Source organism: Phalacrocorax aristotelis, chromosome 7 (assembly GCF_949628215.1).
Source record: "Phalacrocorax aristotelis chromosome 7, bGulAri2.1, whole genome shotgun sequence".
NCBI classification, from domain to species: Eukaryota; Metazoa; Chordata; class Aves; order Suliformes; family Phalacrocoracidae; genus Phalacrocorax; species Phalacrocorax aristotelis.
In genome coordinates, this window is record NC_134282.1 from 42,899,487 (window position 1) to 42,915,064 (window position 15,578).

Consider the following 15,578-nt stretch of genomic DNA (forward strand, 5'->3'; position numbering starts at 1 on the left):
TCCTGTTCTGAAGGTCACTGGTTCTCCATAGGACAAGGGGGACTCACCACAGAGAATCAATTATAGGATTAGGTAATCCCCTAAAATGGGACTGAAAAGTAATTTTGTGTAACGGAATTTGCTATATATAATATAAATAGATAACATTAAGTGTCTTGTCATCTTGTGATTATATGCCATGCACATAGATTTGTTACTAATGCGTCTTTTCATCTGTCTATGCCTGAAAAGGCAGCACATTTCACTACTAGCAAGGAAAAGTGTAGGTAAATACTGTGGATGGTGAATCTGTACTGAGTAGCAGTATGACAAATGAAATTTTGGAAATTAAAATTGTAGGCTGTGAGGAAGATCACCTATTAATCTTGGAAGTATGCCATTAAATCTAATTACAGTGTTTTGTTATGACCTTAGATGTTTGAAATGAATTCCCCATCAAATGATAGGTGATGTAATACAGCTAACTGAAAAGCTAATCATTGTACAGAAAATGGAGTTTGCTTGCTTTCAGTGACTCCTGTAGACATTTAAAGTGCTGAGGGGAGTCAGCAACACCTACCATTCTATACGGGGCCCCAAAGGGCACCATGGCAAAGCCTTCAGCTCGACTTTCCTGTTCCCAGCTCTCTGCCCTGTACACCTGTCCCTGTCTGGGTTTTGTTTTCTTTTAACAAGATTATTCGTTTGCAAGGACCAGGAATTAATCACATTTTACTATTGCAATGATCTTTTCAGGGAAGTGCCATGGCCAGAATTGTTGGCCTGAAAGAGCTGGTTTTTCAAAATTAAATCTGATGGGGAGCTTGCAGGCAGGAAAAACGAGTTCTACAAGCCTGTGCCGTTATGTTTATTGCTTGAATCCCTTTTATTAGCTTTGACATACAGTCATCCAGATTTCACTCCAAGCACATTTCAAGTAGTAAAATACACAGGACAACACATTACAAACATCATGTCTATGTCTTTTCCGTCTTTGCTGACGTGGGATTCTCTGTGCCAGCCCCGCAGCCTCAGCAGAGGATGAATTTCTGGCCTTCCACTGCCTCAGGTTCATCTGTGCAGGATCCCACGTGATCCCCACTGGCTGACCCACGCAGCAAACTGCCAAAGCATTAAAAAAAATTATTTGTTTTGCAATTATTTTCATTAATTACTGGCACATATTCGTTACCTCCCCAGAGGTAGATGGGGGAATTGGAAAGCCAGTGTATTGAATTTCAGTCAGACTTTTCCCTAAGTAAGAACTGAGAGCAGCTATTAGATTTATCACTTAAATATTCAATACAGAGATAGTGTTCTGTATGCTTCTCAAGGTAAACTGATGTCAGATGATCATGGGTGGGCATGGAATAGCAGTGTGGACCCATTTCTTACACCAGCCAGAAAGATAATTTACAAGAGTGGAAGCATATGCACACACTGATCCTATACAGAGCCAGGATAAAGTTGCCAAGTTTGGATGCACAGCCCATCAGTGTTAGCAGAAAATTATCCCTACGCCTTTAAGTGACAGGAATACAACCTGAGATTTCTACACATCCCTCTAAATGAGGAGGGAGATTAGAAATATATAATAAAGAGAGAACAATGATGGTAAATTGAAGTTTTGACAGTCAGAAATACTTTAAAAACAACTCTCAACACGGTAGCCAAGAAGATGCTAAAAGAAAGTGTTGAAACTATATTTTACAAAATGCTAATCACTTAAAAGCACCTCCTATAATTTTCTGACAGCTGACAAGGGTGAAAAGGGGGAGTTTATATTATCTGGAAAATATGATAAAATTATTTTCTTTCCTTTAAGCATTATAAAGAACTACACTTATGTGCTACCTGAATTGGATACTATTTACAGGGATAAAATTATGATGGCTTTTCTTAAACTTACCACTCTTTATACAGTACTTGACTTACAACCAATTATTTTCCTGTATCAACACAGGACAGGCTCGTTATATTAAAAATTTGCTAATTTTAGCCTATTGGTGTAAATCATGAGTGACAATGTTCTGAAATGTCTCACTTCTTACTTGCATTGATACTGCTAAAAGCTCAGGACTCAGAGAAGGAAAATGGCTGGCTCGGTTTATTGCTTTCCCAGCCAAACACTGGGATTTTCACCTATATTTCCCCAGGCAACAAGGTTTAGGGTGATTGAACACGGATAGGATCTAAATGCACTCCAGGCAGATTAAAGACCCACCTTCTTGGGATCTAAACCATAGGGTATGGGGGTGAATAAGTGGCTACAAATAGAGCAATAACTACAGTAAGGATTCATGGAGACTGGATGCTAAAGCCAGGAACTGTAGGCATCCATCTCACAGAGGTGAGCATTAGAAAACACATAATTCTGCATAGTGCAGGCTAACAGTGGAATACCGTAATGAGCTATCAGTTTCAGTTTATGTGGCTTTAACCCTGTTCTGGTGATGAGCTGTGAAGCATTGTAGCTTCAGCTTTCTATTTTCTACATTTATGTTCTTAAAAATTCAAAGGAGAGAATTCTTCACCAATCTATAGGGATGAAAAGGCTGTTTTTCTTGGAAATTGTCCTACATTTATTCACATACATACATGCCTGCCTTGCCCTGTGCGATGGCTCCCCAGATATTGAGAAGGCATGAAGGCACATAAAATCAGAACTGTATGAAAATAACTCTTCTAGGTTGCTAATAGAAACAAATATTATCAGGCAGACTAATATTTACCCCTGCAATGGGAGCATTACTCATTGAATAGCACCTTAAATTGTCCAACTAATTTTATGCACTCATAATAAATAAATACTATTCTCTTTTATTATCAGACTTAATTACAGTCAAGGTAAGTCATAACATCCGCACTTTGCAACTTAGATTTAAGGATAATGAATATAAAAACTGTTCGTGTCTACTTCCTTGGGAATGATATATCTGATCCATACTAAATTACCTACCAATTCCTCTGTACAATGCCATGCACTAGTTAGACATCTGTATGCACTGGAGAAATGTGGTGCTTTTTGGAGAAAAAACAGAAAAGGGAGGAGGAAAATATTTAGCTAAAATATAATGACTCTTCAGATAGAACATCATCACATCCCGGCACTACTGTGATTTGGCCATCCTTCTGTAACTGACGTTTGCTGGTTTTATCGGAAATGACACAGTTTCACATTTCATTCAGAAGCCATCGTGTCCGTGCGTTAGTGTGCTGAGTCACTGATTCAGCCCTGGCTCAGGCAGAGGAAACCATCAATACCATTTTCTCAGCACTTGGTATTTCCTAGGGATGCGCTGTTAGAGCAAACTTTCCTGGGCGGCCACAGTCTGAAGGTGGTTTCCGAAACGTGCAAACTGCCCTGCACTGTGTGCACTTGCACTTTCTTACCAAATCACCATGTGGCTGAAGTAGTGATTTTAATGGCCGCTTCTGCTTGCTGAAATCAATTCAGCCTTGGTTATAAACGCAGTGGAGGCATTCAAGCAGAATGAAATGTCTGGTTTAAACACATATTAGTTTAGTATTAAACGTATTTTAGTGAAGCAAAAACTCAATTTGTTGTTCTAACAGATGGTGGTTCTTTTATCTGTATGTAAATTTTGAATATTTTCCTTACATTTTCAAATCCATGAACAAGTGTTGCTTAAGTCTTTAAAACACTTAGAGAGTGAGAATTCCTTTAGACAATAGGAATAACCCAGAAGCTAAACCTATGAGATAGGGTGAGTGCTTTCATTACCATCTCCTACACAGGGACAGTCTCATCAGAGCCAAAGCTGGTCCTCGGGCATTCCTGGCTCTTGGGCTGACAGTCCATTTTATCCTGCCTCTGTACTTTCAGATTCTGCTGATGTGTTTCTTTTACAAATCAATCATTCTAGGGGTAATTAACATTTAAAAGCCAGGTTTCCTTTAATTCCATTAGTATATTTGTGACAAGAAATGTGTTGGCTGAATCCAAAGGTTAAGAGTTACAATGAAGAACAAGTTTTAGGATAAATGAAAGTTAAGGCCTAAAATAGCCTGACAATACCCCATTAATGTGCACACTATTGACACAATAGTAGTCTATTGTGTCAATGAGGATTTAAGAAGCTTTGCAGCCCATGTTACTGATAGTTTATCATATCAATAGGAGCCTGCATATATTTGTGTTTAAAAACCTGTGGCAGTGTAATTCCCTGACTGCACACATATTGTAAGTGCACATACTTTAAATCCTTACATAAAGTGGTTTCTAGCCATGCAGCAAATTTTGAAACTATAATAAACTGCCATATTTAAATGTAGACACAAGATGTTAGTCTTGGCTATACCAAAAAGCCTCTAAAATGCTTATTTCAAACTGAAACCCTTTGCCCTACAGGAACACGATCTGATTCTCAACATTGTGTCAGCTGCCTAATTTCAGTTAGATTTAAACTGTATTAATCTCTCATCCCGATACATGGAAGCCTTGAGTCAGCTTCTGGCTGGAATGTATAGTGGGGAAGAAAGGTCCCTTCCCAGAAGCAGCCCCTCTCAGAGTAGAGGCGAGTGTGCAGCCACAGCCCAAGCAGACGCCACAGGCTGGGCTGGGCTTCCCATGCCCCCACCACAGGGAAAACTGAGCAGCATTGCAGAGTAATTTCTACATGCCAGTCACAAAAAGGATGTATTGAATGAAAATATGGGTGGCTCTTCTAGGACTGCAGTTTTTCGGGCTGGCACCACCATCAGGCATTTAAAAATCCAAGAAACAAATCCCACATTTGTAATGCGCTGGTGTGGGTAGGTTGCACCTAGGTACCCGGACCCCCTCTGAATCCACACAACAGTGGGTCTGCTCCAAGTGTTTGACTTCCACCGAAGAGGCCACAGAGCTATTCTGTGAACCAAATCCTTCTCTTTGAGGCAGTCTAAGCCTTTTTGTTCTCAGGCTGCAATTCGATTCCTAACCAAGTGACTAGTCTCTAACGCAGCATTTTCATGCACTGTGCAAATTTTGATGGTTTTCAGATTAGGGCTGTCCCTGAGAAAGAGAAAATAATGTCCTTACACCTTTAACCAGGCAGCAGCTCCTGGGGTGCAACATAGCCGTGCTGTGTTTGCTGTGAGGAAGCCCATAATGATGTTGCCTTTAGCCTGTCACCACTAGGAAACAGAGGGAGACAGCCAAGGGACTGAGTTGCCAAAAACGTCCTATTCCCATGGCTGAGAGATTTTGTTGGCACCATCTCTAAAGAGAATTTAATATGGGCCAAATCCTGGCACCCTTGCTTAGACGAATCAGTTCTCAAGAGGCAACACTCCCGCTGCGAGCGGTGCATGTGTAAAAAACCTGCAGGATCAGCCCAAAATATCACTTGGGAGTATCAAGCACTTGTCTTCCAGAGGGGCAGGAGTGCCGTGGGTAGCAACCTGCCCAAGGACTTGCTGCGGAGGCAATGCCCAGCTGAGGGGCAGGGAATTGCATGTGAATAACAGGGATGTTTCCCCAGCCAAAACTCTGTATTATTTTTACTGAGAATTTTTCTGATTTCCCATAAAACAAGCATGATGATACACTTTGGCGAGTAATCCTTTCTTTTCTTTCTTGCAGGGACATCCAAAATATTTTGTGGCACTTGATGCCTTAATTAATTTATATTTCATGTGAAGAAAAATGAATTAGAGACAGCTATTTCCTGGATTTCATTTCTGCGATTAAACCGCTTGTTTTTGGAATATCTGAGGGGATTTTGGACAGGCACTTAAAAAGATGTCATTTCAAGGACATTCCTCCCGCCACCACCACCACACGCGAAGTACTCGTCTGCAAAATCGAGTCTCGTTAGCCTGCAAAATTGCATTGCTCGCAATGACTTTTTCTTTCGAAGATGTCTGTATTAAGAAGCGAAGGTAGCGCCGGCGATGAGCGCGCCGCCTTCCTGAGCCCTGATGGCTTTCCCTTCTCGATGGCTTCGCCCCAGCCGCGCACCTCCGCGCCTGCGGAGGCGGGACGGGCGGCGGGGGGGGAGGCCGGTTCACCGAGGTGCTTTGGGAGGGGTAAAACTACCGGCGAAGTTTGCGGAAGCCCCGCGCCAGCAGCCGCGGCCTCTCGGCGGCGGCGGGGGGCAGCGGCCGGGGCGGTGCCGCCCCCGCCCCGCCATGGCGCGGCTCGCCGCGGAGCGCCGCCGCCGGGGGCCGGGTTGGCGGCGACGGGGCCACAACCGAAAAGTTGGCCGCGCTCCCGGCGGGGCCGGCGGCGGCTGCGCCCGGGCGGTGCGTGCGCGGGGGCGGGGGGCGGAGCGGGGCCGGGCGCGGCGGGACAGCGCGGCGCGGCGAGGGGCGGGCGAGAGTAAATACATTAAAGGCGGGGAGGGAGGGGAGGAGGGGGGAGAAAAAACAGGCAGGCGGGAAGGGGTGGGCTCTGCGGGGCGCGCCTCCCCCGCGCTGGCTCGGCACCGAGTGGAGCGCCGGGATGGGGCGCCCGGCGGGGGACGGCGGGCGGAGGCGGCAGCCCCGCCGGCGGGCGGCGGCCGTGGGCAGCGGCAGGTACGCGGGGCCGCGGCGGCGCTGCCGAGCCGGGCGGGGGGCGGCGGCCGCTGAGGGAGCCGGCGCTGGCCGGGGAACGGGGAGCCGAAGCGGAGCTGTTCAGTTTATCCCCGGCGAAATCGTCCCCGGGCGCTCGGGGTGAGTTCGGGCCGGCGCTGGGTCGGGGGCTGAGCCGGGCCGGCCCCCGGGGGCTCGGCGCGGCGGCGGCGCGGGTGCCCAGCGAGGCGTGATTTACGGGCTCCCCGGCAGCAGCCGGGCGCTGGGAGGCAGAGGGAGCTGTGTTTCAAGCTCCCCATCAATTATAGATGGAAACAAATACTAGAGTCAGTTCTGAATTATCTCCGCGCAGAGGCAGGGGTAGCTCCGCTCCCTCCTCCTCGCCTCCTGCTGAAAACAATGCTCCGTTCAGGTGCAGAGCGGAGAAACTTTACTTTTTTTTTTTTTTTTTGGGGGGGGGGCGGGGGGGAGCATTTCAGCACTGCAGAAACCGATACAGCAGCTTTCAGGGAGTAATTAGAAAGGGTTCAAAGCCTTCTTTATTATTTATACGCGCTGGATGGAAATGAAAGGTCACACAGATATTTCTAGGTGGATATTATGCCTGTGTTTTAAAGGATTGTTTTGTTGTTTTTTTTTTATGATTGTCATTGTGTTTTATCTTGCGAGTTGGAAAATGAGATTAAGCATACTTTAGGTTGATGTATGGAAAACATCGTAGTTCCGGTGGATAGCCCACTTGTTAGCGTGAATATGGCTAGTCCTAAATTAGTGGGTTTTTGACAATCCTTGAGTTGTTTCTTACTTCTGGTCAAGATTATGTCTGTATCACTGGCATCAACGTGAGCAATTTGAGTGAAATTCGGCCCTCGGTGTGTGAAGTCATTTGTATTTGTGTGTGTGCCTTAGAATACATTTACTTTTGAGCATGGCAGCAGCAGCAATGATGGTTCATAATGCTCACATATGTGGCACTTGCTGTACAGATGGTATTGTAGCTTATCCATGTACACAGACACACACGCCTCACACATAATGTGCAGGAATTACAGCAAACTTCCTCTAAAATACCGTTCAGTGCTCTGTAAATGTGTGACATTTTTCCCTAGGTATTTCCTTTGGAGGAAAACGTGCAGCTGTAGTGGGATACCTTTGTCTTCTAAGTTGTTAGTCTTTCCTTAATGATGTTTATTAATTTACTTAAATGATATTTGAAAGAACAGCTTCCTACTGTCTTACAGGCTTTTACTGCTGGTCTATTGCTCTCACATACAAATACTTTCACAGAGAGTTTTCTGAGGTTCTCTCCTTTTCCCCCAGTCCAACAGGAAGCTCATTGTAAAGCTTTGCAATCACTTTTGTGGCAGAGAGAATAGGCGTTTTTCCTGCTTTATTCATGCTATAAAATTGTATGCACCTCTAAAGTCTACTTAAGTTACTATTCAGTAAATTAAGCTGTATGTAATCATGCTTAATGTAGTAAGTGACAGGCATATTTTGTTATGTTGGCAGATACTGTATAAACATTTACTCTGGCTTAGATAAATACAAATTGCCAGTTGAGCACTCTGATTTCTTTTCTATATAATAATGAACTTTAACACTTTTTATATTAACTAATATAAAGCTCAGCTGTTTCAAAAACAGGAAGAATAAGTTTGTAGTAGGAATTTATTAGCATTCTGAATCATGTAGCAGTGATTTGTTTTTGAAAGGACAGCCAAAAGAAGTATGAACCAGAGGCTCTAAATTAGTTTATTTAACTGGCTTCTCACTTCCATCTGCACCTTTGGTTACAGTGAACAGTTACCTTCCTCGTATTCTGCAGTCACTACCTGTTCTCATTTATGGTCACGATGCAACAAAGATAACATCTTCGAAACGTGCTTTGTGTGATGCAGGAGTGTGTGCCAGGAATACAGTGATGGCCCTGTCAAAGCTCTACAAACCAGCTGTATGGCTGTGGGCTTTTTCCCCCTAGCCTCTTGTGCCCTTTGAGCTGGACCATCTGAATGTTTCTACCTCTTCTGTATGGCTTATCTGAGCTGACTATTACAGCAGATACTGTAGCCCTTGGAGCTGCCGTGACTTTGATGTAGTCTTATGAAGAGCGCACATTTAGATAGAATGCTTAATTATATATGTAGTTAATTCTGACTAAATGAGTCTTCGATCTGATCTGCCCTGTTATATGAGGTATGTGAAGGTAAAGAAAAGTACATCATAGAAGCTCACTTCAAAGCATGTATTAGGGATTTGTAATAACATATCTTCTGGTCTTACTATAGTAGGTCACATGCAGATTGTAGCTCTTGATTTTAATGGGTTTTAAAGTCTTTAAAAACACTATTGCACTTAACACAGGATTTAGCATCCTTTGAAGTAGGGTGAAGCCCAGTTACCTGGATGGAACCTGTATAAAAATGCTGAAATGCTTTGGTTGTACTTGCTTCTGAAAAAAATAAATTTGAAATATGAAGTCAAGTGGAGGTCCTATGTAAATACAGTCAGTTTTCACTGAGTGTCATACAAGTGATATGACAGAGACTATTTCAGTTCTAGCCTTTCTTTGTAAGACAAAGGAAACAGTTACATCAACAGCGTATGTGCTCTATACGTTTATGTTGAGCTTGTTTATGTTGCAGTCTCTGATATTTTTCAGGGAATAAGCTATGTGTTTGCTTTGCTTACTGAACAGAGGAAATGGTGGTTGATTACATACTCGTGTGTTAAACATACCTATAATTCCAGTTCGAAAAAAAAATCAATGTCTTTCCACTGGATAAAGTAATACTTTGCTCCACAAGTAATTAAGATGGAAGGCATATTACTTGCATTGGGTAGTACAAGTTATTTTCAGTCTTAGCGCTCTGTATGTAATTAAAACAGTTCAAATGTTGCTTTCGTCAAAACTGCTGTTAGAACAGATTATCTCTTTTCTTATGCATCAGATAAGCTATTGCAGTTACCGTTAAAATCCATCTAAGCCGTTTTATTAAGTTGTTAGTTGTTCTGTGAATAGCTGCCAGCCTCAAGTTCGAAAGAAAGTAGGTTCTGATTTGTTCCCATGTCACATGGAAGAGGTGTGCAGTGAAAATCATATTACTGCTCTTCCGATGCTGTTTTCTGGAGCTATGTGTAGCCCACTTTCTCTCGTTGTGGCTTGACAGTAATTACAGCACAGCTAATATCAGAAGTTGATTCAGTTTAGTCAAACAGGAAGACTCTTGACTTGTCCCACTTCCAAAGTCAAATGTTTGTGTTAACCACAGAGATCAAATCTGTAGTGCACATACATAACATATGAGTAGTGTTTATTTCCCTAACTTTTTGATTCCATTCGGCTTTTGTTAACTAAACCAGATTAGCATTTTAACAACCCTGAAGTGAACTTCTGCCATTCTCCCTTCTTGGACAGTGTGTGTAGGCCATCCATCATCCTGTCCTTGGCCACAACAGGCTACTGGCTCCCATAACCATTTGGAGCTACACAGAAACCATCCAACTGTGAACAGCACAGCTGGCTACAGCAATTTTTTCTTCCACACCACTGGCAGCATTGTCTGGCTAAGGTGACTAAAGTTAACATCCAGAAGGTGAAGTTTCTTTAGTTTTGGCACCCCTGCCCAGCCCTGCTGCAGCTCAGTGGGCACACCTGCAGAGGGGCTACAAAATGGCTGTGAGGAGGGAGGCAACCACTGGACTCTTTCTTTTCAAGGCTCCAGTTTGGAGACAGCAACCTGTTGTTTGGAGTGGGATTATATTAACTCCGTACGTACTCGAGAGGGAGCTTGCTAGCTGAATCCTGTGCTCTTTCAATTTGCAGACCGGGGGTCTGCTTTGAAAGCCGCCAGCTAAAGAAACAGAACTTGCTGCTTTAACTTTGCCATGCAAACAGCCAAAGAGTACAGAAAGAAATGGAGAATTTCGGCTGTGTATTTCACACATTCTTGTAGAAGCCTTTTTAGTTCCACAACGGAAACCATGTGATTTCACAGGATCTGTGCCCAGACTCTAATACTTGCTACAGATGCTTTCCTTGGTTTGTTCTGCAGATCTATGAATGCAATAGGAAAGAAGTCGTTACAGGATTTATTGTTTTAATTCTGGCACGTGCTATGAATGGCAGGTAACTAGCAGGTGAATGTACTTGTGGCTCTGTGCTAATTTTACTTGTTGGGATTTTTGCATAATTTATATAATTTGGTCTAGCATGGCTGTCTGTCATGTGTGAGCCACAGCTTTCTTGGTAGAAGAGAACGCTTGCTTTCAAGAGCAAAGGAGGTCAAGAGGTGTTACCACACAGGGAGGGGCTGGGTGGAAGTGGAGGAGTAAAGTGGTGGTGGTGGAAGAGGAGGAGCAAGGAACTCAAGCAGGAGACATTTGTTCTGTCCGGAGTGGTTACAAACCTTGTAAATGAAATCAGTCCCTGGACAGCTGTGATTTATATTCTCACGCAGCAGATTGGCCTTGATCTGCCTGACCTTGGTAACATTACAGAGGTTGTATTTGCACACAGATACTCTTCTTGCAAAAGGGTTGTTTGTTGCTGTAGGATTCTTTTGTTTGGTGTTTTCTGTTTTGGTTTTATTTTTTCAACCATTGCATCTAAGAGCCAAATTGCAGCCCAGGTTTCTAATTCAATAGGCAGTGGATAAACACAGAATAAAAAGGATGGCTCCTGTTCTGCACAGTAGATGGTTTGAGGGAAGAGACAGCAGATGGATACAGTCAGGCAGTGGCTAGAAGGACGGGAGCCGGGTTGGCCTGCATAATCAGCAGCCGTGTTAGTGCACAAGCCGTCTAAACATAGCTGAGCTGTGTGTGTCAGGGAAAAAGGGCACGTATGCTTGTAGGCATCAGAGGCGAAGGAGAGCTTTGAAGAGGGCTTGGGATGAGAATTAGGAGTTAATTGGCAGATGCATGCTGGGGGGCTCTTCAAGTGCATGAGGGGCAGCAGGGAAGCAAACACAGAGGTACTCATCTGGAAAGGTAACAAGTGAGCAGCAGGGACCAGCATCACAGACTGGCTGCCCACCAGAGGTGGGAGTGAAACCCCAGAAGAGATGATGAGAGGTGATCAGCTGGTCACTCAGCTCAGCTATTACTGCAATAGCAGGCTTTTCTTAACATGAGCCACATAGTTCATGTCTCTTATGCCAAATGGTCATGACAGATGGGTCTCTGCTTTCCTGAGCAGCAATAAGGTACAAGCTCACACCTCCATTGCATTGGACCTTCCTTAGAGTTTTATTGGAGCGTGAAACAAAAGGTATTTCCCTCAAGTGCTGCTGCTGTGCTTCCCAGGCATGTTTATGGGTGCTGGTGGTGGATAGGGACTGCAGGAGCTACAGCACCAGCAGAAAGTGTTGTTGCTATTTCTGTGTACGTCTATCACGACAGGTGCACTTTGGGGTCAAAAGAAAATTCTCATGCTTCTATTTCAAGCCCTTGTTTATATATCCCTCTGCTTGGGTACCCCCTTCCCATGTTGCATGAACACTTATGTGTCCTATTGGGCTGCGTAAGCATCCTGGTTTGGGAGGCTTCAGAGAAGAAAAATGTGTATTTAACTTACAAAAGCCTCAGTATATAGTTAAGGTTACAGTATTAAAATTTTAAATGGTGTTTGAATGTAGTCCAGTGTTAGTGAGGGAGCTGCGGCTCTGCCTGTTAATGTAATGGTAGTTAAAAACAAGAAAGGGCTGTAAGCAGTCTGCATGTTCCCTGAGTGGTGCAGCACCCAGGTGTTAAATACCAGAGTGCTGCCTGGTGGGTCAGGGAGACTCAGTGCCCTGTGGAAGCAACTTGAACCAACTGAGCTGCAAGGCAGGAGAGGGCCCTCTGGCTTTCTAACAGTTGTCCAAGAGCCAGCATTGGCACCCCTTGCAAATATAGCTCTTTTGTGTATTGCCACCTGGAGACAAGTGCCGAAGAGAGGGGTAAGGATAACAGAGGAAAAGCAGTGGTGTGAAAGCTGTCAACAGTGTGTGAACAATGTCCCCAGGCGTCTCATGAAAGGAGTAATAAAGGGGGGGAATCATCTTGCAGAGTTGAATGGTTTCTTTCAATTTGCAAACTTCTGCTCTCTGTGACAGTTTAACCCAGCACGTGTTTATCAAATATTAACACTGAAAAGCCAGTAATTTGGTTTTGCTCAGTAAATCATATATTCTTCATAAAGTAAATGCTTTGTGGATATTTTTAGCATTATGTAGGTTTTTTTCTTAATGATAACCTCGGACAAAAATAATCAAATCCTATGCTTTGGGGATTAATCTGATTCCATGCAAGGGTATGGACAGAATTTTTTTTGTCTTGTGTACCACTATACAGGTTTTACTGTAAGAGTGGATTATGGCTTCTCCTCCCCCTAAAGGATCGGGGTTTCATCCTCACCAAAGACATAACAAGCACCGCTCACAATTGAACAGTTTTCTTATGTGGCAAACTATGCCAACACAAACCTAAGGTATTTGGTGCAGCTGTAGAGGGAAAACCAGACCTGCAGACATATATAGTGTGTGGGTCATATGATTAGTCAGTCACATTCTTACACTGGCCCATTATTACTAGTGGTAACATAAGGATTTAGGGGAACATTGCAATTGTATTGGGGATCTTGTGAGGCCGGTATGGAGGGGAGAATGGGACAGGCTGTAATGTAGAGTTTTAAAGCCCTAAGTCTCATTCCCTGACTTGCCACAGATTTCCTTGTGACCTTGATTCAAGCACTTGTGGTCCATATGTTACTGTTTTTAATGGGGGTGTTTTTGTACTTTTAAAGGTCTGATCTGTGCCTTCTCTGTGGCTCGCTACTCAAAATGCCAAAATAGTGTGATGCAAATACTTTCCTGCCTTACAGAGGGGGAATGTTATTGTGAGGTGATGTAGCCCAAGTAAAAGACAGGGGAGGGGAGAGCTGGTGCCCAGCATGGCTGCGTCCTGTTCCAAACAACTGCCGAGTGTGGGCTCCACAGGTTGCGTTTCGCCCATGGCAAGTGAGCTGTTCTATGAGGCAGAGAATTCTGCAAACTAATGTGATACAGCACAGGGATGTGCTCAAGCTTGGGACCCAGAGCCAGGATAGCCATGGCTGCACATCATATCAATCCTGCCTCCAAACCCAAACTGGCAACAATATGGGTATAATTTACCTAACTGCATTTATATCAGCTTAATAACTTCACCAGACTGTAGGGTGAGGAATCAGCTGGATCAAATCCTGCACTAATACACCTGATTTTTAAATAAATAAAAATAAATTTCTCACCACTACCCCTTTACATTCTTGATAAGCCAGGTGCTCCCAGGAGGTGTTCAGCACGGGCACTTCTCATGACACACTTCTGCCCCTCTGACTGTCCCCAGGGTCTCACAGCATGAGCGCCAGTGGTGTCCCCTCTCCCTGGTGAACATGTATATACATACATTTACAAATACACACTCGGGGACTACAAGAGCAGCAAATGTAATAATGTGATCCAACTGTTCAGTGCTAGGCTAGAAAGAAGTGTTTTTCTGCTATTATGTGAAAATTTAGCGTGACTGGAACAGACTCTGCATTTGATTAGGCAATTTAAGAAACGTAAGAGACTTCATACTGTAGGGCAGTGCTGCAAAACAATTGCTCGGAACATGTTCTAAAATTGGTTTCCCTTCACCAGATTTCCATGTGTTTCTGCACGACATCTCAAATGAAAATATGAGCAGTCATGTGGCAAGTGACTACATTTTGATATTATGGTAAATAAAAACATCAGTTTAAACAATTATGCGAAATGCTGAGTAGCCTTTGAGATGAAAAAAACCAAAACTCTCCCTCTATTTACTTTCCAGCCTGGGAAAGACATCTCAACACATCCTTTCACTGTAGTTAATCTTTAATGTTTAACAAGATAATAGTAATCATTAACTTTGAGCTCAGGCTTCTTCCAGGTTTTCATGCCTGCATTTTGTACATGTAATTGATTGTGCCCAGGAAAGTGGTAGAGCACATGCTTTGCATGTACAAATAGGTAACTGGGTGGCCAGCTACCAGATTTGTCCATGCAGAAAAACCAAGGCTAGTTAAAAACACATTGTTCTCCTGTCTCTAAGGCAGTATTCCTGTGGGCAAGACTGGCTGTCCGATCCCAGAATGGCATACCGATAATACCAATGTAGTGCTTGAGCTGCTCTGATGGGTTTCTTGCCAGTTGATAGTCTCTTGTCTCTCCCCTTGCATTTTCCAGCAGCCATTTCCTTTCTCTTTTAGGTGAGAGCAGTAGCATGCAGTAGCCCTTTTTTTGCAGCAGCAGCAACTCAAGCCAGCAAGTGCCCTGCTCCAACAAGGCACAGCACTGAGATGCTAGAGGGATGCTTATAGCAGGGGAGAGCAGTGGATGGGAAGAAGTGATGCTTTCTGGGGCAAGGTTGACAGCAACATGGTCTGGGGCACAGCCTGTTCAACAGTAGATGTGCCCTTGCCGCAGTGCAAGTCTGTTTTTTTTCTTAAGCTGTCCTGCTTATTGGGGCATATTCTCTCCCCCAAACCTCCCTTCCCTTTCAAAATATCCCATTCCCTTCATCATGTAGGCAAACCCTGACCTCCTGGGCTCCAGCCAGGTCTAAAATGGGCAGTGCTTATCTTGCGGGTTGGAGCTGGAGCGCTGCTCAAGGTGAAGGCTGCTTTCTCCACCGCAGGGCTCACAGACAGGAGACCCAGGGGTGCTGCCAGCAATTCACTATGGCTGTAGCATTAGCTGGACTTGTGCAAGTTGTGCCTGAGACCTTCATTATGTCCTCACCTGCAAATACTGGTTTATACCTGTCCCTGAGCTGCTTTATCAGATGATGCCTAATCATGCTGAAATGAGTGGCAGTTCTGCTAGGTAAATCATGTACTCTAGGCTTGTGGGAAGGATACTTACTTCACTTATGGCACTCACCCACATTTGTAGCCAGTCCTCCTACAGGGAGGAATAGGTAATACTTTGGTCTAGGTTTTAGGCTTTTGTTTGGGGAAAAGGGGGGCAGTCTGGTTGTTTCCAAGCCTGTATGTACTACTGTAAGTAATTAGATCTTTGCCGTGATGGTTT

The 15,578-nt window shown here is 44.1% G+C and overlaps 1 protein-coding gene across 10 annotated transcripts in view; it reads left to right on the plus strand.

The window, feature by feature from the left end:
* The first annotated feature begins 6,177 nt into the window (after window positions 1–6,177).
* Window positions 6,178–15,578, plus strand: part of SEMA6D (semaphorin 6D) — a 31,839-nt gene continuing 22,438 nt past the window's right edge. For 3 of the 10 annotated variants that reach the window (XM_075100384.1, XM_075100389.1, XM_075100386.1), the window contains exon 1: window positions 6,178–6,228. The gene's annotated coding sequence lies outside the window, so the exon portion shown is untranslated. Of the gene's footprint in view, window positions 6,229–6,381; window positions 6,502–6,527; window positions 6,640–15,578 lie in introns of those variants that run through there. The other 7 variants (XM_075100383.1, XM_075100388.1, XM_075100385.1 and 4 more) reach the window with 5 other exon arrangements.